The sequence below is a fragment of the Andrena cerasifolii genome, chromosome 4 (genome assembly GCF_050908995.1).
Source record: "Andrena cerasifolii isolate SP2316 chromosome 4, iyAndCera1_principal, whole genome shotgun sequence".
In the NCBI taxonomy this organism is placed as follows: Eukaryota; Metazoa; Arthropoda; class Insecta; order Hymenoptera; family Andrenidae; genus Andrena; species Andrena cerasifolii.
In genome coordinates, this window is record NC_135121.1 from 15163576 (window position 1) to 15190339 (window position 26764).

At 48.9% G+C, this 26764-nt stretch overlaps 1 long non-coding RNA gene across 1 annotated transcript; it reads left to right on the forward strand.

Annotated features, from left to right (window-relative positions):
• The first annotated feature begins 4983 nt into the window (after positions 1–4983).
• On the forward strand, positions 4984–26764 carry LOC143368421 (uncharacterized). The gene is made up of 2 exons (XR_013085233.1): positions 4984–16772; positions 16812–26764. It is a non-coding gene; the product is annotated as an uncharacterized LOC143368421 (long non-coding RNA).

A 26764-nucleotide genomic window follows, 5' to 3' on the forward strand; every position in this document is an offset into this window, starting at 1 on the left:
GGCTCCGCGTTTCGTTCAAATAGAAGGGGCAAAAACGAAAATGATGTATCGGGACAGGGGGAGGGGGTGGGAAAATTCGTATATTTCGATTCTTAGACAACTAGAAAGAAGTGGCCTAAAATTAGTATCTCCTTCGGCGCTGGCCTAAGATTTTGGTCTAAAACGTTTACGGGGAGGAGCGGAGGGAACGGGGAAGAAATTGGGTTGCGGGAAGCTAGAGGGGAAGGAAATTTCGAAAACGATGATAAAGTACCTGCGGTCGCGTCGAGCCTCGACGATTCGAGATCGCGATTCCCGGCTGCAAGGGGTCGTTCCCGCTCTGATTCCTCGTAATCAATTCGGTTTCAGTTCCTACGTTACTTCGCAACCTACAATCAGTGACAACACCGCTCGTAAGGAGGATGATTTAGTTAGTTAATCTCGTGGGAGATTTGATCTACCAATGCGCGAAACGATCGGCACAGATTGTTATTTCCCACGGAAATCTGCTGCTGGGGAAAGAGTTCTGGCTACTTTCTGATTTGTTTAAGGTAAATGGCCCCATTGCTGGTGTTGGGAAATTAATCTGTCTTTACTGGCACGCGAGATAAATTGAACAGGACATTTGTGGTTTTAATATTCAAGTTAAATTTATCTTCAAATATAAGAAAATTCTGTTGAAAAGTATACATCCGTTTCATCCTCTTGAAGCTGGCTAATTACTTGAGAGCATTCTGGTATTGGATAAAACGCCTTAAATAATAGAGGAATTAGATACGAATTCCGACCTTCAATAATACGGGAGAAATAAAAGGATAATGGGAACATTTACCTTATCGAGCACTTGGAACAACAGATCGACAGAAACATGAAAGTACCCTTTAATTAGACGGAAATTAGATTTATTAATGTTAGGCGAATTGATCGTTACGAACGCGCGTAACTGATGAATTATTTAAACGGTGGACGAAATTAGTATAAATAGAATAATGAAATTATTTTTCGCGAATTCGTTTCGACACTTTCGAACATTACGTGCCGCTAAACGCGTCCTTCATTATGCGTGCTCGGATCAACGAATCAAGCTACATTTCCTCTGATTTCACGGAAAAACACTCGCGAACGCATGCGTGGATTAAACTGATTTCGAACCACTTCACGCGTCAACATCTTTCTCAGAACGAAGCATCCTCTTCGCAACCCGTTACACAGGCTTCAATTCCACAAGCATCAAAGATAAACAGGCAAAGCTCTCATTTCACATTCGATTACGAAGCACGGAACAGCAGCCACCCTCTTGCTCCGCCATACTTGCGACAAAGAATAACCAATCACAGAAACACGAGCAGCATAAAAGAGCGGACCGAACAGACAGAAGCACAGCGATATCGCTGGGAATAAGGAAACCGCTCGACAATAGTAGCAATAGCCACCGATCCGTACAATCTCAAGCCGAACCGAATCTCGATTCAATCGCGCAGCTGGAGCACAACCCGATAGCAGGAGCACGCCAAACAGTTGACCGACAGTTTGTGGAGACCCGACGTATCGATTCGAGCACCGACGAACGTCCGATTGAAATTCATAGTTCCGCAAAATCCCGAGTCGTCCTTCTCATCGCAGAGACAGGGGAGGCTCGCCTGCATCGCTCGGCGAGCGTCTTCGCGAGGGAGAGGCGCCACAGAGCAGAAGCTCGCCGTTAGCCTTGGGAAAGGCATTTCGTCGGAGACCCTGGCACAGCCCCGAGGCAGACGGTGGTGGAGGCTTTTCGATTTCATTCTACGTCGGCCGAGGATCGAGGGTCCCGCCGCGAAGGACGAACCGCCACGGATCACGGTAACGAATCGCGAACCCGCGCTCGACTCCCCGACCAGAGCAAACGTAGCCGAGGAAGCCCTCGCGTCCCGCACCCTTTCCTCTACCTCCGAGCGGCGAACGGATCTGCTGCGGTGTCGACGGCCGAGACGAAGTTTCGGTGGTCGAGACAGAGGCACCGTGCGCCCTGTACCGGTGAACGCGCGGCCCCGAAAGGGCGGTCGTTCGACGGTCGGCCCCGAGGACGGCGCGGACGTCGTCGTGGTCCTTCCTGGTCGTGGATGTTCCAACGGGGGGCAAGGATGGTGACCGAAGGAACGGGCGTACGGAACGAGAGGGATAACTTCCTGCGCCGACGATGTATGTATCTTGACGACGACGAAGAAGACGAAACGGAGGAAGTGGATGACGATGAAACCGCGAAAGAAAGGGTGAACGAACGAAGGCCGATCGACTCGCCGTTAGGACGGACGGCTCGCCGTGCGGGATGCACGGCGAACGTTCGGCATAGTAGACGAAACGCGACGACGACGTTCCAATTTTTGTTTTGTCCGAGCAGAGAGGAGGGAGAAATATACGGCAGCGGAAAGAGTGTGCTGACAGAGACGGCAACAGAACGGGGAATAATAAGCATACGTACATACCTAAACGCGTAACAGTTAAGGAAACCACGTGTAAGCAGAATTAAGTAATAGTATTTAACGTTAACACTTGCAAGCTATTAATTATTATATAAACGATTAACTCAAGGTAATTAAAACCAAAAAATAATAATAATAATAATAATAATAATAATAACGATAATGCTAAAAGAAAACCGAGCGGAAGGTCGTATCACGCTGCAGTAAACGGATGATGAGAGAGGACTTACCCACCCGACTGGTGGGGGATACCAAAAAAAAGCAAAAAAGTAAACAGAACACACACACACACTAATAAACTAATTATTATTGTATGATTATATATTATTATTACGATTATTACTATCGAGTTCGAGAATCGTCGTGATAAAAGAGAGAGGGAGAATTAATAAACCGTACGAATAAGTGATACACGGAATGTATGGGGAAATTCGAGTAAAAAATTTAAAAAAAGTAGTAGAGGAGAGAAAGCTGGACGGCGTGAATGCGTGAGAAAGGGAATAGAGAGCGAGAGTGCGGGAGAGATAGTGAACGGAGGCTGAAAATACTTCGAAGTATGTTCATCGAAAATAATCATTCCTCAAACTATTAGAGACGTAATTAGGGTATATTTATTATGGCGAAGCACGCGTTTACGGGGGACAACGTGGCGATTGACGTCGCGACGCGCGCGGTACAGAGACAGGGGAGCGACAAAGAGAGAGAGAGAAAGTGAGAGAGAAAGAGAGAGAGAAAGAGAGAGAGAGAGAGAGAGATGAGAAATTATATATAAGACGTTTTCCGTTCTCCGTTTTCTCCGCAGGGAGGCCGATCGCGGGCTTCGGTTTTTTCGGGCGCACGCGACGTTCGAACTTTATAGTCTAGGACGGGTAAAGGGGGAAGAGATTCGAGTGATTCCGCGGATTCGTTGTGTGACTGTGAGAAGAGGCAGGGAGAAAGGGAAAGGCAGGATCGTGCGAATGAGAAGGGAAAACGGGCCGAGGAAGCCTAATGTTTTTATGCGTGACGGCGCGCGTGCGTATGCGAGGAATATTAAGGGGAAGATTAAAGAGAAAGGGAAGAGGATAGGGAAAGAAAATTAACGGGGGGCAGGAGATGAAATAGCGGGGAGAAGTAAATTACTGATTGTTGACACCGAGTGAGCATAAAAAAAAATAAACTTTCTGTGTGATAATCTCGTAGTACACGTAGCGCGTTAAGTCTACAATACGTTTCGGTTAGGGGATTTTTAGGTGAGAGCGATTAAAAGCATTTTTAAATGACGGGAGAGAGAGAGAGAGAGAGAGAGATCCATTTGCAGGGGGGTGGGTAGGGAGACGAGAGCGCGGAACCCTCTGGTCGAGGATTTCGAGAGGTGTCGCGTGTGCGTGTATGTTTTACGAACCCTTTGGGAAATTCATCGGTGACGATGAGGGGGGGGGGAGGGGGTCAGCCGTTCATCCACCGGCAGTCGACATATCAACGGGCGTGTATCTTAAATATCGATTCGTGTGTTGTAATTGCGTTGCAGGGAACTCGACGGAGCTGTCGATTACTCCGGCCCGTCGATTAAACGTAGGCGAATTAATTCTTTGCTTTCCGAGGAGTAGTGTTGTTCTTGGAATGTAACTTCGTCCACGACCGCGGCATTCGAGACACATTTTTCTGTGCTTTCCGTGACAGGAAACGGGGCAGTTGACGACTCCTGCCTCGATCACAGACTCGACCCGTGGGCAGGCCGCCATGTTACAATGGAACATTCGTTTCCGTCGCCATCATCATTTAAATCCCTTCGTTTATGGGTATTAAATTAATCGTACGATAGATTGCGTTCACCGCGAAGTCGCTTCCGTTTCATTCGAGCGGGGTTGTTCGTTTCAAAGGCGAGTGAGAAACTATTCAGTCAGTAATATCGCAGAACGAAGGGTCTAAGATCGTGAGAATTAGTTGAAGTATAATATCTTTGGCAGCATTTTCGAGGTCTATTCCGCGGGGAGAAAGGGAGAGAGAGAGAGAGAGAGAGAGAGAGAGAGAGAGAGAGAGTGCGTGTGTGAACGAGAGATTGAGCGAGCGAGAGTGATGAGAAAAGTTAATAGAGGTAGCAAAAATTCTAAATTAAAGTTCCTATCGCTTCGCCTTCTAGCTGAAACGTTCGACGGGCAGCCTTTAAACGAACAAACCCCCTCTCGTTCAGACACGACCCCATCGAGCGCCGTTCAACTACCTCGAAATTAGAAAAAAAAAAAAGAAACCACTAACGGCACTACCTTTCAACAACGTAAAACGGCCTGCAACGGGTCGACTACCTTCCCAATGAATCTTTCGTTCTGCAGGCCACGAAACGAGAGGCTGTCGATACTCCAGCTCTCGTAACACTGAATGCTCCCAAGATTAACCCCAGGTCCCGGTGTCTCGAATCCAGCGTTGTCGATGGACGAATGGTTTCCTCGAGCTCCGCCGACAATCCACGGGGGTTGGAAGTGTCTCGAAGAAACGGTATACCTCTCGAAGTCCGTCAGCCGCGACCACGAGGAACCGTTCGAGTCGTGGTGGGGTCTGGGGGGGGGGCGGGTGGGTGGGCAGATATGCTGGGGCGGGGGTTACAAGAGGATGGAGACCGTCGAAATCGGGAATGGTGTAGAAGCGTGTAGGGAGCCAAGTGTCCTTGATGCGACCGTCGTTGAAACCACGAAATCTCGCGATCTCAACAGGTGATTTCTCTCGGTCCGGGGACGGTATGGATGTTGGCACTTTGTCGGACATTTCTGCGACACAGGGCACCTCGAGGACGCGACAGTTTTCGAATTTAATGTCGATCCTTCAAGGGGATTGGAATTCGCATTTTTTGGGGTAGTAGCGAGGGACGTTGGTTATGTGTCTCTATTACTTTTCGTGCGCGATGTGTTAGTATATCTCTAAATTTTTGCGTAGACAGTAGAAGTTATTATTTGCCCACGTTGCTGTTAATTATCCGATGCGACTATCAATTAATTTCTTCATTTTGTTTACCTTCTGAATCTTGACAACTTATTTATTATAATTATCTTCTGTACTTATTCTTCGGTGGATTCATTCACGCGTCACTCTTACTAGGAAACCAGTGAGCGACTGTTTATTTAACAAAGTATGAGAATAATAATCTGAAACATCTGGCTTGTATAAGAAATAAATACTCAAAACACACGATCTCATATATGAATACAAAATATTGAACTCACATCTAAACGTCTATTAAATTGCTGGCTTTATTCTCTATGAGAGGCCAAAGTTACAAACGCGCGTGTTCGAGAAAGTGTCAACGGCCGCGGAAAGAAGGGAAGATCGAGGGAGGAAGTCACGGCCGAGGTGAAATCCAGGCGAATCGCGATTTCGGAACTGAGTTCGGACGAAAGACGTTCGGCGCAAACCGATCCTAGTTGAGGATGAATGACGACCGGAGCGAATGGGAGTGATAGGCGACGAGCGACAGGGGACAAGGGTGAAAGTGAAATCGAGCGAGTGCGCGGGGCGAACGGGACGACGGAGCGAGTGCGTTGAAGAAAAATTGAAAAGAAAAAAAAATGTGAAAAAATTATACAGAGAGCGCCGACCTCCTTGCCTACCGGGAGGTCCGCATATATGTATTGTAAAGAGACGAGGCTAGTAAATGATAAAAAAGAGAGAAAATTAGGAGGAAGAGGCGAGAATAAGAGAGAGGAGAAATTATTAGACCAGTTGTAAGTGTAAGTTAACGAGGAATTTTCTCCCCACCCCACACCCTTTTCGTGCACGATACTTTTGGCAATTCTTTCGCGAGCGTGAGTCCACTGGAGAAAACGATGATACGAGTACATATGCGTGGTGTATACGTGACGGTTACGTGCGGTCATATGTTTTGCGTGATAGAAAGTGAGCGACTGTGAGAGGGATAGAGTGATCCGTTTTCGGGAACAGAGAAGTGGGAGGAAAATTAAAGAAATGGATAGACAGAGAGGACGGGATTAAGTGGCCCAGTACAGGTCCGTCGGCCGACTCAGTAGCGCTATCGAGGAGGATATAATCGATTGCAAAGGGAGCAGGCAATACACACAGAGCACCAAGAACGGCAGGTACTAAAAGGTGTCGCTATCCATCCAACCCTTCAGCCACCGAGTGTTAGAGCAACGAATGATTAGCGGAGAAGCGTGAATCTTGACGAGATCCTGGTATTCCTACCACTCTATTTTCTATTTTACGATGATTCGTCTGTCGTTCGTCCCTTTGAGGCAAGAAGGAGCACTTCTCGGCTGGACGTCAATTAATTGTACCATCGGTATCCACGCGAGGCAAAGAATAACGTTCTGCTGTCTGATAAGTGGAGATGGATCTCGTGTTTCCTCCGCATCGATAGTCACGATGCCATCCCTTCGTTCTCATCGACTGTTAGATTTTATAGGGGAGAATGAATCTTAACTGGGTGATTTAGTCTGGTTGCAATTCTTCCTTCATCTCCGCCGTTGATTTGCTCCCCCAATTTTCATCACTCTCATCTAGCGATCTCGCGACAAACAGGTGGACCGGGAATCCTTCTGTTCTATCGTTGCGATCCCTGCGTCATTAAATGAGTCGAGGAGCCGGAAGTAGGGGGGTGGTGAATGTACATACATACGTGCGTGTACCCCGAGGCGAGCACACAACGTGATGATGAGAATGCGATTTGCGTTAAAAATGTCTGTGTATACCTGGAGTATGTTTTACTTGCGCATACGTCTCAGCCGGCAAGTCGCGTTAGGTTAATACGTATTATCGTGTGTAGGAAATCGTAGGTGTATTAAGGTTAACGATACATACAAAGATGAGGAAGAGAGACGAAAAAAAAAAATAAAAACAAAAAGAACCGCGGAGAAGAAGCGATGAGAAGATAGAGAAAGAGAGATATCTTATTTAGTAAACGAAGAAGCGAGGACAAGCAGTCAAGCAGCATGCAACAGACAAAATAAAACAACCAAAATAATAAAAAAAAAAAAAATACCTACGTTGATGTGTGAGGATGTGAGCTAGATCGCCGCGTTGAGTCCAATCAAGTCCTCAGAGATAATATAGAAGCGCAGACCCTCCGCTGATTGGGGTACTATAGACTAAATAAAAAAAAAAAAAGAAATGGGACGTGACCCTGGGCGCAATAGCGTCGGCCATCTTTGTCGGTCCCGTGGACAGAGCGTCGGGGGTTTATATAGTGTTTAAAAAAATATCACGCCAAAGCCAGACAATACTTTGATAAAGCTAAATGTTAGTCGTTAAACTTTCGCGTCGTTAAATGCGGGAAACAAAGTTTCGGGCGTAAATATTTTTTTCGAAAGGTGCACCGAGGAAAGCCGACAAACGGGGGTAGCGAGCGACACGGGATCGGCGACAGATGGACGGCCGTTATGCGCCGGTCAGCTGGAACGTCTTGTAAGAATATTGTGGGAATTGTTTTTCTGCGCCCTGGTCGGCTCGATTCTTCCAGCCGAGTCGGGGCAACCTCCACAAGCATGTACATTTTAGGCTCGGAACCTCTGCCTCCGTTCACCCTCATCCAGTTACACAGTACTTCGCAGATCACCACAGGTCCTGACGCCAGAACCTACAGTTCACAGGACGTTTCATGAACCTCGAGCGACGCGATCGCGGGATAACTCGATGTTCATCAACAGTTAAGAAACAGCGCTCTACAATAGACAAGCACGGAAAGTCCACGACCCCAGGCATTCGATTCACACCCACAATATTCCCCGATCACGTCGCTCGACAACGCCGCAACAGTTTCTTCGTCGCAATAGATGAGCCGGTCGTGCACACACCGACCTCGCTCGATCACAGCAACCCCCGGAACCAACCACGGAGGCAGTGGTGTCCCAGCCCGCCAACCTGCCTACTTTTCACGCATTACGATATTTAACGACTATACCACTTTCGACACGAGGACATTCCTTTCGTACGTTTTACCGGCGTTTTTCTCAGTTCGCTTTCGACACAAGTTTCGGATACGATTCATTGCTGTCCTAGGTTGCGCACAAGACGACACACAGAGACGTGGCGCGGGGGCACGTCCGCCAATCGTTTCGCCGAACGGGGAGCCTCGTTCAGGGAACGTTCCCGAGTAGCCTCGAAGGTGGACAGGAGCCGGGCGTTCCTCCTCGCGACGTAGAGCGAAAAAAATTCCATTTTTCGGCAGACACCAAAAAGAAAAGGATAAAACTCAGCTCGAATGGCGGGCGGGAACGTGGTCGCGCGACAACCGGCGCGCGGCTTCGTTCCCGTTCGCCAGCGAACCACACAACAGTTAAGTGCTCGGCAAGGCGAGGGTCCCATCAATCGCCTAGCAGCACACCCCACACACACGCGTACAACGACACACGGGACGTAGAGGGACACAAACAACATACGCAACATGGCCGGACGGGCCAATGTACACCCGGGCACAGATATACACACGGACACCCGCCACACGTACACGCAGTTTCGGCCAGAATCTAAAAAGACACATCAAGGAAAAAAGTACAAGTTTATCACGTTGCGCCTTAATGTTAAAATTAAAAGTTGATCAAAAGAGTGGAAGACGAAAGAGAGATAGGGAGAGAGAGAAAGAGAGCGAGCGAGCGAGCGAGAGAAAGAGAGGGAGAGAAAGTGAAAAAAAAGATGATAATGCGAACGCGTATTCTTAACCAAAATCGGCCTTAGTATATACTTTTTCCAGGCACGCCGACAGACGACGCGCGACCTTTCCCGCTTCAAACTCCCCATCCACACCCTCTGCCACGTCCCTCGCCCCCCCCCAAATCTCTTTCTCTAGATTGTATAAATGATATATTATAAATATATGTATACATATAGAATTATATCCGCCGGCGGCGGGGAGTTTCGAAACCTCGCAGCTAATTCAGCAAACCACCAAACCATCGAACGATTTAGGGGAATGGGCAACTAAGATGAACGGGAGGAGATGGGAAGAGGAGGATGACGACGTTTAGTGAAGATGGAGAGTGAAAAAATAATCTTCTCAGTTCCCGCCGCGTCTGGCAGGATTCGAAATTCTTACGGTACGCGTCCATGTCGGACGAGGGAAACGGGTCGCGCCGGAAGTGTGCGCGGGAGTCGCCGCGACCGTGTCTGACTTGGACGCGGGGCCTGTCTTTCAAAACCCTTCACCAGCCACCCTTGCTCCGCCACCCCGTTTTTCGAATCGCTGGAAGGTCGCCAGTCGATGGTCGCGCGGCCCGAACGCCCCGCTCCCGCAATATCCCCTCGCAATTTGTCCCTCCAACCCCATCACCCGCCCATACCTACCCTCCCCTCATCCCCAAGAAAACGAACCCTTAGTCCGCTCCAGAACGAAGAGCAGCAGAAGAAATTCTCAAGTGGTATACCATGCGCACATACGTTTAAAAAAAAAAAACAGCCAATCCGTCAGGGCGAGAGAGAAAGCGAACGGGAGAGATGGCGTTTCCTTTCTCGCGTCGGTGAAGAGGTGAACGACGACGTAGAAGAAAAACACTTCCTGCATTTAGTAGAAGCTGAGGCAAGGACGCGAGCGGACGGGTCGCACGGAATTAATCGAAGGACGCTCGTCTTCGGGCGGGAGAAAGCGGGTGGACTCGACGAGGACGCTTGTTGACAGCAGATGGGCAGGCAGGGAACGCGGACGGACGACGTGGAGTAATCGGAAACGTAGACGCAGGGTTCGACTGTCGACTCGCTGTTTCCCGCGGCCGGCGCGACGGAAAATTCGCCGAAAATCCGAGAGAATCGAAAAGCTTACCGTAGAGGGTAGATACCAAGGAGGAAGGACGAGAGATTAGCGAGCGAAAGGAGGCGAATTCAAGTGTTGAGGAGGGATCGACCACGTATTATCTCGTCGCGTAGATCCGCGGTATTCTTTGCCATCCGTTTCTTTTTACCGAACGTGCGATGTATCACGGAGTGACTCGACTCATGACTTAGGCGAAGAGGCGAGGATCATTCGCGAAATACGATGCTGCGCATAGATGAACGGCTGAGCGACTTGGGGGAGTCGCTGGAAACGAGGATTAAGAATCTGAGCTCAACTCCATTAGGCGAAACGTCCTTTTGTTTATCCGAACGCATCTTTAAGAAACTAGGGAAGAAGATATCCTGAGTTACTCTCCGAAATTACGAAATGTCCACTATTACCAAGTAGAATACTCAAAGCTGACGAACTATTCGTACGTTGCCATTCGCTGTAAACCTAGAATGATCCAGAGTTCCCCATGTTGGGTTCCAATCCTCTCAGCCGATCCCGTGACTAGTATCCGCGCGATTGGGCCAGCTCGTCCAGCCTCGCACACCCGACTTGTTCGCGAGAAATCGCCAATGGCCAGAGAAAAACAACAGTCGTCAAAGGAGCGATCGTTTCGGCAGCTTTCCGGTCAACGACGTTTCGAATTCGTCACGGATGCGGAACAGGTACGCACGCGTACGTAGCAATTTGAAGCAGGATCCCAATGGAAATCCGCCCCAAGCCCCTCTAAGTATCAGCACGCGACGATCCAACTGACCAGGTCCAATCCGACAGTTAGAAGCGAACAGTACCCGTTCGAAAGATCCGACGACTGGACACAAGAGACAATATAGCGCAGCAACGAGCGCGGAAAGCGACGCGCCGCGGCTCGACCACACATACAGCAGACACAGGAACACCCCCGCAAGCAGACAGCCGTGACAATGGAGAACGTTGTAGGAAAATGCGATCAGCCTCGGCGAGGCGTAATGCCCCGGAAACGTGCAACGTCTCGGGATCTCCGTTCCGACGAACAGCAGAGGAAGACGGGGACAAGGAGAGGGAATGAGATGAGAGAGACGGAAAGTAGAGACGGGAGCCAGTAACCCTGGCCCTCGCTGATTAGTCTTCAGTGTACATATAAGTAACGATTATCACAGATAGATATAATAATTCAGCCAGGCAATAATCGCAGGGACAATTGTTGTTCGTTCGTCCGATTCGTCGATAATCGTGGACGGGGAGAAGTCGTTCGGAGGAGCGATAATAACGGCGTACCCCGACGCCGATCGATGATAGGAAGGAAGCTTAACATTTTCGCCGGTACCTTAACCAGGACGATTCATCGAGGACTTGTTTCATTTCGGCAGCGTTCCGCGCAGAGTTCTTACCGCTAGTTTACAGGCAGACGCGCCGAGCAGACATCGGCGCCAGGTTTTCGTTTCGAGGCACTGCTCCTCCCCGAGCGTAGTAATATCGACGCCTGATCGGGCGGCGGTTACGGTCAGTAGTAGTCGCTTGATCGTTGACGAGCATTATTCGGCTCGCTGGAGCTACAGGCTCGTTTACAGTGCGGGCATCAAGAGGCCACTCAGCCACGGTTTTACTTTTCTACCTCAAACGCCGCTACCTCTGTCTCTCCTCATACGGGGCAGAGGTGGTCGGCCCTTAACAGTTACAATTGCACTGGACACAGTTCTTGCGACCGTCGCTTTCTGAGATATCGCTGGCGAGGTTCTTCGCGGGATTAGGCGCGGCAACAAGTTCGATCGGTGAATCTACCACAGACAGGGATTAAGATCGGCGCGGCCGCCGACCGATGTGCCGCGGCTGGAACGATCTTGATCATTCAAGCACAGACACCTCCCCCAATAGAATTCTAGGTAAATACGCAAATGCACAGATAGAAAGATATGTATGATATGTCTCACGACTCGCTGACGGGACAGCATTACGAATCGAAGCGGCGAGAGAGCATCGTACTTCCGGCGATCGATCCGCGATCGCGAAGCCGGGCATGCCTGAACGAGACGCCTGTGCGGAGCAGGATCATCATCGAGCCCAAGAGCGGAGCCACGTGGAGGATGACACACGGCCAGTGACACGGCAGATGCCGACCGACACGATCGAATTCTCTCAATGAAAGCAGCGCATATACACCGGAAACGATTTACAGGAAATAAGCACACTAAAGGACAGATTCGAGAGCCGACTAGGCAGGGGAGAAGCGTCCAACCACGCGGTTTGGACGAGGAGGGGCACGCATCTCCTCCTCCACCTCCTCCTCCGTCGATCAGGAACTATAATGTTATAACGAGGAATAATACCTTGCCGCTTGCAATTCGTTGAAAACGCGTCGCGTTCCGAGCAATTCGCATCGCGTAGGGAAACGACGCGATACTACCACAGAGCATGTGTGTTTTAGAAAGAAAGAGAGAGAGAGAGAGCGAGAGAGAGAGTGCATGTAAGGGAGAGAAAGAGAGAATGCGAAAAATTTAGAAACACAGGAAAGGAGAGGAGAACGATTGAGTGTACGGGAAGGAGAGCTGTTTTTTGATAGGTGGATAGAGAGCGAGGTGGTAGACAGAAAGGGTGCGAGAGAAAGGTTGAGAACGGAATGAGTGATTTCTGAAAGGAATAGGAGAGATAACAAAAAATGCGAAAGGAATGAAAAATTAAAACAAGCAAAACGGAGGAAAAACAAACGGAACGAAAAGAAAATTCACGGAATCGTTGGAGATTCGCTATTCGACTTTCTGATTTTTCGCAGATTTTCGCGCGGGACAACAGGTGCGTCCCCTCCGAGATCCCATCCCAGACCCCCTTCCACCCCCACTCCCCCTTCGTAACCGCCGCTGTAACGGGATAAGAGACGAGAGCCGCCACCACCACCACCACCACCACCACCACTATCACCAACCACCTTCCACCCCCTCGGTAAAATCCTTCCCAAAACGACAAGGAATTAAGGCTTGCTTCCAAGAAAAGAAAGAGAATGAATAATGATAAAGAATAATGATAATACTAATAATAATAATCCGTACGCGTTATCGAAAACCTAATAAGGATTAATTAAATAAAAAAAAACTATAAACTACCTAACAATAATTATTAAACGATAAAAGGGTTAAGAGTATTGATTAATTGAATTATACCTAACGATTAATTAAAAGGTAATTAATGACTAATAATAACTTATAACGATAATACGATTATAATGATATATAGTATAAAAAGAATACGGTGAACCGAGGACAGCCCACGATAAAGTGAGACGGAAAGTGAGAGAGAGAGAGAGAGAAAGGAAGAAAGAAAGAGAGAGAGTGGTTAGAGAGAAAGCGAGAAAGAGAGAAAGTGAAATATGGCGGCTAACAAACTGTCCACCGAGACGAAGCGGTCCGGCCGGGGCCTAGAGATCGGCCGCCTGAGAAGTAAGGGGCGGTGCCGATCGAGCGTGACGTTGGATAAATTTTTAATTTTTCCTTTTTCCTACGACACGATCGCGCTCGAGTTCCCTCGTTCGAGTGTTCGACTCCTATTTCTTTTATCTCTGACTCGGGGCAAGGCCGATACCGCGACGCCCTCAGCATTCCCCGACGTCGGGCGTCGCGTCCTCCCAATCGTCGGACTCCCTCTCGTCGAGGTGGTCGTTTCTTACCCATCATTTATACGCTAGCTTGTAACTTGAGACTTAAGTAATTAGTGAAGAGAAATAGAAAGAGAGAAAGCGAGAGAAAGTGAGGGAGAGAAAGGTGCGTGAGAACGAGAGCGAGATAGGGGGAAGAAGATGAGGAAAAGAGACGAGAGAGAAGGAAGGGACATACACTCGCGAGATAGACACTCAAGAGAACACACAAACAACACACATACAAGCATTAATGATACCTAATGATATAATTATATTATTGATATAACTTACGATTATGAACTATCCTAGTGGTATTATATGACGACATAGTTGATTGATCTGTTTAATATTGAATGTCTGTAGATCACGGAGCGTTTGGAACTCTATGCTACCCGACGAAGCACCCCCGTACCACCCTGCTTTGCTGTCCATCCCCGCCGCCCGAACCACCCATCCCGTGTTACCTAAACCACCTATCCAAACCCCCGCCCCCAGTCCCAACGCCACGCAAATCACGACAAAAAAAAGAGAGAGAAAGAGGAAAGAAAAAGAACCGCGTATCACTTGAAACAATCGTCGACCGATTCGTACCCATTGTACTCCGGGAATAAACGTACCATTGGACGCTACCATGGAAACCAATTGAACCGCGAAATTTTTCTAAAGCAAAAGGAACGAATAAAATTAAAACAAAGAGGAAGCAAAACGTGGAATCTAAAAACTCGGGAGCTAACGATGAATCTAATCCTCCCCAGGGGAGCTACCTGTCGCGCAGAAGGTAGGCCTCCCGGCTACCAAATTGTCGTCGACGGAAAAGAAACGGCACACGAACCCTTTGACAGTTCCAGGAACGGTTCAACCATTTTCGAATTGATCACGTTGAGGGTGCGAATGTTTCATGGAGGGATGCGCAGAAGGCGCTCTTGCTCTTTAAAAACCGGCTTTCAGTTCTGACACATATTTCTCTTCACCCACCGCGCGTGGCTCGAGCCACGCGGGGATCCACGATGAAGCAGCATTACTCGAGGACAACTGGTTTTATGTTTCGAATCGAACAGGACGACGCAAATAGTTCACGGACAAGCAATAGAATCGAGGGGGTCGCGACCAGCACCCTCTCCCCGATAAGCCTTCGAACAGAGCACATTCCACGTGGAAACGACAGATTGACACCCGACAGTCAAACGATCGAATCGAAGAACGCGAGAACATTTTGGCGCGACAACGGAAAGGCATTCTAGTAAATTTGTTCAGCGTACAGTGAAAGCGAAGCGGAAACGAAGCAGCTAGCGCAAATTAGTAGAATTAATAGACGAGGCGGATGTCCTCCAGCGCGATCACGTATCGTCCATTAGCGGGCAGAATAGGAAAGGAACCGAGGCCTAGACGACAAGTTCCGCGTGAGAAAAGAGAAGAACACTCCTCCGAGCCCTCTGCCTCTGTTTTCTAAGTGTGCCACGCGACGTCCGTCGACGAGAACCGGCGGCGAAATTGCGAGCGTTCCGTTCGTAACGAGCGATTCTCTTCGATCGACGTCCCCAAACCATACGATATTGTTGTGTTTACGTTTTTCCCCTAGCAAGTAACTTCTTGGTGCAACGGCGACCGTGGCGCGGAACTCGCGCGCCCTCTCGGCACGCGCGAACCATCTCTAGCGCCTCCGGTGCGGAAATAAGGAATCGTTCGCGTTGCAGTGTGCGGCGCTCGAGTCGCCGATCGGTTGCCACGATTCTTTGTACATTCGCAGGCACGTTCGTCGTCGCTTCACGGCCGATCGAGCGGCCACGTGTTTTTTCTTATTAACAACGTTTTGTTGCTAGTAAGTCTTTTGACGGTGCACCATCGCGCGCCCTCTCTTCCTTCCCCGACGAAAGTGGTGCGCTGACGTCGAGGCGAGCCTTGGTTGTGTATGTGATAAAATAGTTACTTTCCGCTGTTTACCTCGATTGATTATTTCGACTGTTGACTCGTTGAGCAGATATGGGGACGAGGCTCGATCCCGACGGTCGAATTCAGCCGGTCTTTTCGCTGGATCTCGGCGCGCTGCGCTCGCGGGGAACGGGAAGATCGGGGGAGGCGTAGATGGCGCCCGATCACCGCTTGGAATAATCCGCCATCGCACGGAGATCTCCACCCGGATGTTATATATAGATTTTTGCCGTTATCAGAGGGTGATCGCGTACAGTTCGAGGATTAATTGAAGTTAGGGAGCTCCAGGAGCCGCGCTAGGTTATCCGTGGGACCGTTTCGCAAGCGCGTCGATCGTTCACACTTTCACGATTTCGTTCGACGGGCTGGCTACGTCTCTCGGCGATCGATCGTCCCTCGATCGATCCGTGGCGAACGAGCGACGCTCAGAGTCGCGGTAACGATACCTGATCACGGTGATGTCCCGTGCCTTACGTTACCGGGTGTAACGTAAACTCGATTCCAGACCGATCGAAGGGTTCCTGTCGGTTCTATGTGCTTCCGCACTAGTGAGCAATGTTTCCCTCTCCGACGAAATTCTGCCAAGTTCAGAGAACGATGGAATACACACGCGCACGCGCAACACACGTAAACACACACGAGCTCATCACAGGCTCGAGCAACACGAGATTAACACGCAGACTCTTCTCGTTATGATCCCTGTGCTCCAAGTCCATGTTAGAATGGCCTGTCCCTGCTATTCGACGAAGACCACGCCGGGCGATCAGCTCCATTCACTGGTTCCCCGATAATCGACGCTAAACGATTCCATCCGGCTTTAATTTTTCAATCACTCTGCACCGAGGATCGCGCGAGGAATAGCTTCGCTTCTTCATCGATCACCTCGCGATCGTCGTCGATACTCCGATCGATCGTGCCAACTCTCCAAAGCCCGCAGGATATACTTTGTCGCGTTTCGCAACGGAACTAAATAATTTACCAACTTTATGATCGATTCAGTGTACATACTCGTTCCGTTATGATCATTATTTCTGCCTGTCGATCCTCGGTGAACTCAACCCGAGTTTCTCACTAGACGCCAGCAGCCAGGAGCGCCAAGAAGTCGGGCGTGCCCGGCGACCGGTTTTCATTTCGACATGTCGCAAAGACCCTCTCGACGACGCGTAGTCTTCGGCTGAATCGCGGACCTAGGCCGTACTGCATGCGACTCGAAGCACGAACGTGCCCCGAAGAGAGTTTGAGTTCGCCCCTGGGCAAGGTCAGGCGAGCGTCGGGCCGGCTCTCAATTTTGAAATAGCCATTTCGACGAAAAGCGAAAAAAGTGAACAGACCCCCAAAACCCGACGCAATAGAGGAAGGCAACCGGATCAAAATAACCGCCACACGAATCAACAGTTTCTCGCGCGGGGCCCGGCCGCGGCTGCCGCCAGATATTTCCGCTTTAGAAGGATGGGAAATTAAGGTTATCCTTGCACCGCGATTCCTGCTCCCTTGCCTGTCTTCTGCTCCCCGAGATTCTCATCCCAGATTCTCCAGAGAACCCCAGAGAGGATATCCAGATAATTTTATTAGGCGCGATAGCCCGTTAGTTTAGAGGGGGCGGTGCATAAGGCCACCCTTCGGGTCCGCGATAAAAGAAAAGAAAGGATGAAAACGAAAAGGAATCGCCAGGCTTGCCGCGGCAACGTGGACGCGTGGAATCGGGTCCCGCGCCCAATCTCACTCACAGCACACACTGGGCCGACTCGTCCGATAGAATGTGCCTTCAGTGTTGATTTTATACGAAAAAAATACTAAAATTATACAAAGGGGCCCGACATAGACCGAACGCCCACCCAAAGCCAGACTGATGCTCGCCTGCTGCCCGTTTTTCTCATCCGTCACTGATCTGAAGCATACATTTACAGGAACAGGCACACCGTACACGAATAAGAGCCTCGAAGGAGTCGTCGGCGGGACTTGCGTGTTGGGTGACGTTGGTGTCACAGTGGACGCTGCGCTGCGTCACGGTCTTGGTCGTTGCTTTCCTAATGACACCCCGAGCTGGAGGATCGCGTTCGTTTAGCCAAAGAGATCATTGTTCCGGGATTCACGTCGACTGCCTCGGAGACACGATCTCGGACCATCCTAGACGGAGGCCTTCGTAGAGTTCTATTCCATTCCTTTTCACGTTTCGAATGATCTACGATCAGCACACTCGCATTCTGGGACCACGTTCAAAAAGACGTTATATATTCCCCTAGCTTTAGATTTATCGTTTACGGGGTCATGTTGTCGAGTGTACGCGCGAGAACGATGGGGTGCGAGAAGGGATACCCCCTGTCTTGGTGCGATTACTGGCACGGTTACTGATATCCCTGAGGGGTGCTTTCCACCTTGTTCCGCGCGCGTACGCTTAACAAGCAACCCCCCGAGACCAAGACCTCTTCGTCAACGACCAAGAACCTTACGTCGCACGCCTATCTGGACGAGATATCGACGTCGCCGAGAACGCAGGTCCGAATACGCGTCTCCTTGAGGCCACTCACGGTCTCCGGTGAACGAAGGGACACCCTGGCGCACGCGTACGCGGGATCACAGACACACACATAGACACGGTCATCCGTGCGCAGGGAGTGAAACAGACACGCACACATACACGCACGCTCGCAGATATATCCATCCACGCCCCAAGAAAATACAGTTTTGGTTGATGCAAGGAGTTCGGAACGCTGCTATGCACCGATAACACACACGTATATTGATTAAATGCAATTACTATGCGATAAGTATACTTACATAATATATATGTGTACTATGGTCTCTCCCACTCCCCAAGTCATATTACCCCCGAAGTAAGTCGCGGGCTGATCCGTTGGCACGCGAGCGCGCCCGCGGCCCCTGGTCGACGGAGTCGCGTCGATCCTCGGGGATCGACGATCGTGGTCCGCGAGAGGGGGCCCGCAGCACGGATCGGCGCGCGTCACTCCACCCCGAGATCCCTCCGACGTCACCCTGACACCCGACCCCCACAGTCCTCACCCACCCACCACACCCCCGTCCCACAAGCCCCAAAATACAAGCGTAGAATTTAACCACATTAACTATGAATGACGAGAAGCTACGTAAGAGCTAACTAACTAACTAACTACAATTAAACTTACTTAATTATTAACAATTAAACAAGCAGTAAAGCAGTATAAACAGTAAACGCCCAGTAACCATTGAATTGTGTGTCGACAACTACATACTAACTACCTACCGTATATCGAAGTAATAGCCGTATGTAAAACGAATGAAAAAAAAACTTGTATTCTACCAGTTGTATCAGCCAGTCCAGTTCTAATAAGCAAGTGATTAAAAGTAACCCAACGCCCGGTTTTAATGATCCCACCACCCCACCGGTCTTCATCCACCAACCTGTCCCACGACAACCCCCACCCCGACACCTGATTCTGTATCCCTTTTACACCCTTCGCTGGATCAACCAATTACTTAACCCCGTTCCACCGATAATCGTCTCGACCTAATTACCAATCTATCCGTCTCCTTCGACGTAAGTAACCGGCAGAACGTAACCCCTAGGGTGTCCCCCTTCAACGACATTCCTCCCCAGCTTCCTTTCGATCCTCCGCAACCGCCGCCCTCCCTCCTTACCCCTCGAGCCAACCCAACCAAACTCCCCCCCGTCACTTGCACGGTAATCCTCCGAGCAGAAGTACCGTGCAAGTATATCTCCGCCAGTAATAAAACAATGATCCGCCGGATGTTAAGCAGGAGGAAAAAAAAAATGCAAAAACAGTCACGATATATACCCATTAGTGTTTTTTCCGTAGACCGACGTAATTAAAGAGTGGAAACAAAGACTTCGTTTTACGATTATACGCACACGTGTGGGGAGACCATGTAACTTTAGCTCCGCCGCTCATTCGAGCCGTTCGCGCGTCTCGATCGGCGTCGGCCACAACGCGGGTCGGACGCGCGCCGCCCGGTCCCGGTCACGGTGATCCAGCGCAGCTCCTGGTCCCAGGCGAGGGACCGAGGATCGAGAGCGACACCGCGATCGGGACCGTTGCCGCGCGCCGACCTCGCCAACCCTCCTCCCTCCTGGCCGAGCGATCGCGGACGCGAACGAGCGAAACCCCCGAAACAACAAAACACAGCTGATATTAGCAGCTAGCGCCCCTTTCGATTCCCCGTAACCAGTGTCCCTCGACATCCTCTCCATTCTGTAACCACCCACCACCCCCCAATTGACCCCCGAGAGAAGAGAAGAAGACACTAATGCCGTACCCACTCACCCCTATATCCACGCCTCCGCAACCCTCGATTCCCTACGTGTTGTATTATCCGTTATTTTCGATATAATATTATATATAGTATACTAATGATATTTAATGATAATACGACGACGATAAGGTATGGGAGACGTTTGGTCACACACAGAAAGAACAACAGAAAAAAAAAGTAGGACACTACACGGATTACGCCATCCTCACACGACTATTTTGATCGACACAGCGACGAAACTCGTAATTATTCCGGTAACCACACACGTAAGGACACGAAACTCCGAACACGGTCACGCACACACACACACAGACAGTCACAGAGAGAGAGAGAGACGTACAGATGACATCGACACGCACACACATGACCATATTACGAAGCCACACGCGGTACACACAGATGACAAGGGATACGCCACGTACACGCAGTATACACAACGCGCATACGGCCACGCACATCTACAGATACCAGCAGTAATAGACAGACGTAACAGGAATAACTGAATAAAAAAAAAAACAGAAATTATGAAAAAAACGATAACAGAAACACTAGTTGCCGTGCAGTTTGTGAACAAAATAAGTAAGCAGATAAAATAAAAAAAACGTAAACATGCAGTAATGATAAACCAACCGACCTACCCGCGGGTCCGCTTCGTTCTTGCCCCGCCGAGGCCGAGCCGCGAGTCCCTCGCCTGCGCGCGACCGCGGAGGATGAATGAAAAAGAGAAAAAAAAACCGCAAGAGTGGGGCCACGGTCACCCACCTGGCCTCCTCTTAATCTTCGCTGACGGGCACACCGTCCGCGCCGTTCCCTCGTGACGTGCCATCTCGTGAACGTCGCGAACGGGCTCGACGACACCCGGCGACGATTAGAGCGAGGGTACTAGGCCGCGGCTCGGCCCTCGCCACAGGGGGCTGAATCTGCCTCAAGCGTAGCTAAACGTTTTTTGTACAGGATTAACGATGAATGCATAAACTGAATGTAAAATCTTGAGTTACAGAGCAGCACTATACATACCACACAGATGATGTATATATTTTTACGTTACAGAATATGCCTGCGCTACAGTCAGGCGCCATAAGACTGGTTCTCATTTCCCACAGTGAATACAATGCGTATATACATGCCACATAAACTTTAACCGAATGAAAGAAGAAGATGATGATGAAAGGAAACAAATGACCGATATATTGTAATGTAAAACTTAATGATATTTGTATACAGTAATACCGCCTGGTACCACAACACGGGGGGTTTTAAAACGAACCACGCCATGGTCAAAAGAAAAACGAGACCGGGGCTGCCCGCTCGCAACGACGCGGATTATCGGTCGGTGTACGAGCCTCGGGAGGTCGATACCCATGCGATTGGAGGGCCCCGCGGCCGAGCGAGCTGGAATGATCGCACGTCGGTCCGTCGCGGGCCGAAGGAGATGCTCGACGCGTTGAACGGGAGTAGTGGTAGGGCGGTCGGGGCCAGACAGTCGCGTGGGAGATCGAGACGCCTCTCGTATCGACCAGAGAAATGGGTAGTAGAGGCCGACGATGGTGGCGAAATGAATTGGCCAACCGAATTCGCGAACGAACCCGTACATTTTAAACACCGTGGAAATTCACATCCTGTGTTTCACATTAGGCCGTTATGCCCATCGAGCTTCATTAAAACTCGTGTCCAAAAAAGCGAACCCAAAAACGAATGGAAAGCGAAGGACGAAAGTGAGCGAGAAAGGATGAGTGACAACACCCAGATCCGTCGTCGATCTGCGATCAGCGAGAACGATCGCAGGGGGAACGAGCGTTTCTCACGTTCGTTCTTCAACGAGGGGGGACGTGTTGCTTGCGGGTACCCCGACAGAAGCATAACGCGGGTAGGAGTTTCTAAACAAGAATTCCCGTGGCGCTCGAGTGGCCCTGCGACTCGGGTCGCGCGGGAAGGTCCTAATTTTTCGAAAATAAAAAAGATTAATAATAATAAACGCTAAATCCGCACTCTGGGCCCGTCGGTCGCGGGCAGCTTGATCGGGAGCCAGTAGGTTCCGTCCACTTCATCGTGACGGAGGCGGAGAAGAACGCGGGTCGAGACGGAACGAGGGACGAGAGAAGCAACGGCAGTCGAATGGGCCTAAAACGACGTGAACTAAATCGGTGACGGACCGATCCGCCTGCGCCGCCACTGACGGGCCAAGAGACATTCATGACACACGTTTGAGTTGCAGTGCAAGCGAACATCTGTAGAGCCATATACGTATAGTATGTTGTTGTATCTTAAAATGGGGAAACAAAAACGAAACGAACGGAAAACAATTGACGGGAATTTAAGCGTAGTCAGTGTACATTTTTATAAGCATTACGGTGAACAAAAGAGAACGAGAGAAAAATGAAAGGTCGCGGTTTGCATTTCGATGAGGAGACGTTCGATGCGGCGAGCAATAAAAAAACTGGAGAACGGAATAGAAAACTTTAACAAAATAAAACGAGCAAATGAAATGGAAAGATAACCATATTTGGGGCGGCAGATTTTTAGCGAGGAATCACGATAATAATAATAATGATAAATTCGATACAAACGAGAACGAGGAACGGCGTGTGTGAACGAGAAGACGTCAGAGAGTTTAAAGGGTGCGACAGAGTGTGCGTCAGATGGGCGATCGGTATGAGTGAACGTGCGAGAACAATAAGTTATAAGTGTGCGCGAGACCAGGAATGATAGTACGTGGAAAGAGCAAGAGCAAGAGCGGTGCGGGAGTAGCGATGGAAATGAAAAATGATACGCCAAATCGAGGTTGGACCCTCGGTGTCGCGATTGGCGGCTCGGTCACCGGCGGCCCCGTCCGAAACGGGTGCAAGTTACTTTAGGTGTATAAAGAGTAAACGAAAGAGGACAGATACAAATTTTACCTTAACCTCTCGTGGTTTTTAGGATGTTCTAAAGAAATTATTGTAAAAAAGAGAGAGGCGAAGGCAGAATGAGAGGTGAGAGAGCCGAAAGATCTATTGTATAGGGATGACAAGTATCGAGGTCGACTCGTCGCGGAGACATGCAGCCTGTGTGAGGAAGCGAATTACGTGCACTTGAGATGTAGAATGTATGTTAAGAGGAGGCACGAGGTAAATGCGCTTGAGTGAGAGTGGTGAGAGAAGGACAAAATTTTATTGTAAATTCTTGGGGGTGATTCGGTCGCCCGGTGACCGCGCCTCGATCTCGATGCGAGCTCGAAATTTCATGGGCGCCGGATGCGAGCCGCACGGAGAGGGATATCCGCGCGAGACCGAGGGAAATAGATCGGTCGGCCTGTCTCTTACGAGGACCCTTCTTTGTAAATATCCTCCTTCGTGCCGCGTTCGATTATTGAAATTGACTTTCCTTCTTCTCCCTGGCCCGAACGAGATGCGCCTGACAGAGAGGGGGAGAGGAGAAGAGATATATTTTCGACCGGTTTCGGCTAAACACACGAAAAATGATACTAAAAGAGACAGACGAAACGAAATGGGGGCGAGTCTAGAGTAACGGGGGAGCAAAAAAGAATGAACGTTTTTTAGAGAGAAAAGAGAAATCGTTTCCAAGATCACGGGATTCGGCGTCCTTGCCTATTTCGAACTGGAGCGCGCTTGTTTCGATTTCGAAAAATCGATTATGGGTTTTTTATATATTTTTGGCAACGATATCTCGATACTATTTAAGGGTTTAAGCTTAACGAAAGAGCGGGGAAAGGCGGCGAGGGGTTTGGCGACTACGAAGGAACGGCGAAGGCGCATCGCTGTCGTGTTTTGTAAAGACTTTTCGGAAGAGGACAAAGATGCAATGTAAGAGTGAGACGGAGAGCGTGTATGAGTGCATGGGAAGACGGAAAACGGAGGTTTTCGTGCGCGCGTGTTAGGTAAAGTCGGACGAAGAGAGAGAATAGGGAGAGAATGCTAGCGCAACGGAGAAGAGAGACGCGGTGGTAAAGTAATATTTAAATATTCGTATCAAAAGGAAGACAAAAAAAAAATGTATTGTAGGGCCTCGAAAATACACTGGCGACCGACACGGGACAAGGGAGACGAGAGAAAGTTGTGCGCGAAAAGAAACTAAAAAGACGAGAAACGAAAACGGGAGGAAATACTTAGGCGACGAAAATGACGGGGAAGAGAGAAAGCGAGAGAGAGAGAGAGAGAGAGAGCGCGAGAGAGAGAGAGAGAGAGATTGAGAGAGAGAGAAAAAATGATAGAGGCCGGAAACTACTAAAAAAAAATATTTATAATATATGGCTACAAGTACAAATTAACTTCGACTACTGAGCGTAGGTGTATTGATGTGTGAAGAAAAATTTGGTTGGCCGATGACCGTTTTTTGGAAGCCATCATACTGCGTATCAAAGTATGTAAAATTTATCGAATAAACGCTAGCGTATTATGATATAATGTAATATCTAATAATGTAATATTGTAATGACGAGTCTAAATGATGATGTTAACTTGAAGTTTTAGGAGCGCGCTTGAGAGATTGTGCACGTGGATGATTTAAGAGGTGGAAAGAATATGAAACAAAAAGACAAAGACGAGCAAGAAAGGGAGAGTGCGTGTGCGAGGGTGAGAGCCGACAGGGAGAGAGAGAGAGTGAGTGAGTGAGAGAGTGACAGAGAGAGAGCGAGAGAGAGAAAGAGACAGAGAGAGAGAGAGAGGACAAAAAAAATACAAAAGAGGTTATTGTGCATACGAAAAACAAAAGAGTAAAAACGATAACGAAGATGAAGAATTACAAATTGCATCTTTATAACGATTATCGATACGATTACTATTATTATTGCGATTAACGATTGTCAGTCACCCGTCGCTTGTCATTATTGCTGAAAAAGAAAAAGAGAGAGAGAGAGAAAGAGAGAGAGAGCGGGAGAGAGAGTATATTTGTCCTCCACCTTAATAACGATTCGCGTCTTATCATTCATCCATCCCCACGAATGGAACGCACGGAGAACTCTGCGACGATTGTGACCGTTATCATTATGATTACCATTAACCATTATTGTTATTGTCATTACGATTAATTACTAACTACGGCGATTAATGGTATTCTGATTGTCGTTATTATCGTTACCATTGTACGTGCATTGTAAACAGCAGCGGGAACCGAATCAGTTGTTCACAATTTTGAGACACATCTATATATATATATACGTTCTTGGGAAAACTCTACAAGGAGAAAAGGGGGAAGAGGAAAGGGAAAACGAAGAGAGAGAGAGAAAGAGAGAGATTGACTGGAGAGTTTAAAGGTGATGAACATTTTATTGCACGACTGTGTGGGGACGGGGCTGGCGTGAATGTTTAAGGGACAAACGAGCGAAAGGAGATTGCTCGATTGAGATGGGATGTAAGCGAGAGCGAACGAGGATGAACGAAAGTGGAGAGAGTTTATTGTGAAAGTAGGTAAATACGTGAACGAAAGAAACGCGAAAGGGTTGTAGTCCGTTGGAGGGGATGAGTGAGGAGAACTAGGATTAGCGAGGGAGGAAATTCACACTCTAAATTTACTTGCGCGAGGACAGAACGAGAGGCGATCGGCGCGACGGCGGACCGGGGGTAGAAATTCGCGATCCCTCGCGGGCAAAGCTGGACGGGGGGGTCGTTGGAGGTTGGGACGAGATCGAGATATTCCGGTAGAGACGGCGCGGCGACACGTTTTCGGCCAAACGCAAAATGACAAGGGGATGGGCCGCGCCGTTGGGGGCTTTTAGACACATTCTTTCGGTATCGTTCGGACACGCTATATTGTATATGTATGTATAAGACGAGACGCGAGACAAGCAGAACAAAACGGGGGAGAAAAATAAAAGTCAAACGGACACACGCTGAAAAGTGACGAAAAATTCCTAAATAAACTCGCCCGCACCCGGCAGCGACGCGCTTTCGGCGCCTCGCGAAATTCTATTTTTGTAAGCATATTTCTATAAAGGTATACTAACGATACGGCAAAATTTATTATTCCTAGTGTGGTGAAAATGAAAATTGAACGTTTAGATTTCGTTAGTATAGTATGTAAAGATGATGATGATGATGAAGAAAATAAAAAAATTAACGATGTCTAGGTCCTATTCGTGTATTTAAAGGCGAACTATTAAGGGGATAAAAAAAAAGAAGAATTATATCGTCGGCGGCGTGGTAGGTTGTAAAATTGTACATAAATTATTGCAAGAGGAGGCGCGGAGGGGTCGCATCGCTGGCACCGCGGCACGTGGCTAGTTTTCCTCATATATATATATATATGTATTGTATGTATGTATATCTTTGGCGCTGTATAGAAAAACGAAGACGAGATAACAAACGTAACAGAAAATAGAAGGGGGCGAGGGAGCGGTTAGTTTAAGGGGCTCAGCTCTTTCGGCACCGGGAGTCAAAATTCGCGTCAGCCCCCCGTCCCTTTCACGCCGTCGCGCGCGCCATCGCCGATCCAGGGCCTCGCACGTTCCTAACGATGTGTCACGGCACCGCAAAACAAAAGATAAGAGAAACGGGAGCTAGAGATTGAAAGAGAGAACGAGAGATAGAGGGACGAGAAAACGATGAGAAAAAGAGTGAAAGATAGAGAGGGAGAGAGAGAGAGAGAGAGAGAGAGAGAGAGAAAGAGAGAGAGTGTGAGAAATTGCGAAATTTTAAAGAGAATCAGAGAGTGCATTTAGGCTGTCTCGTCGCGAAACGAAGGTGAACAAAGAAAAAATACAGAAGGAAGAAGAAGACAACAAAAAAAAAGAGAGAAAAATTTTTGCGCGAAGAAAAGTGAATAAAGGTAACGATAACGATCGCCCTCCCT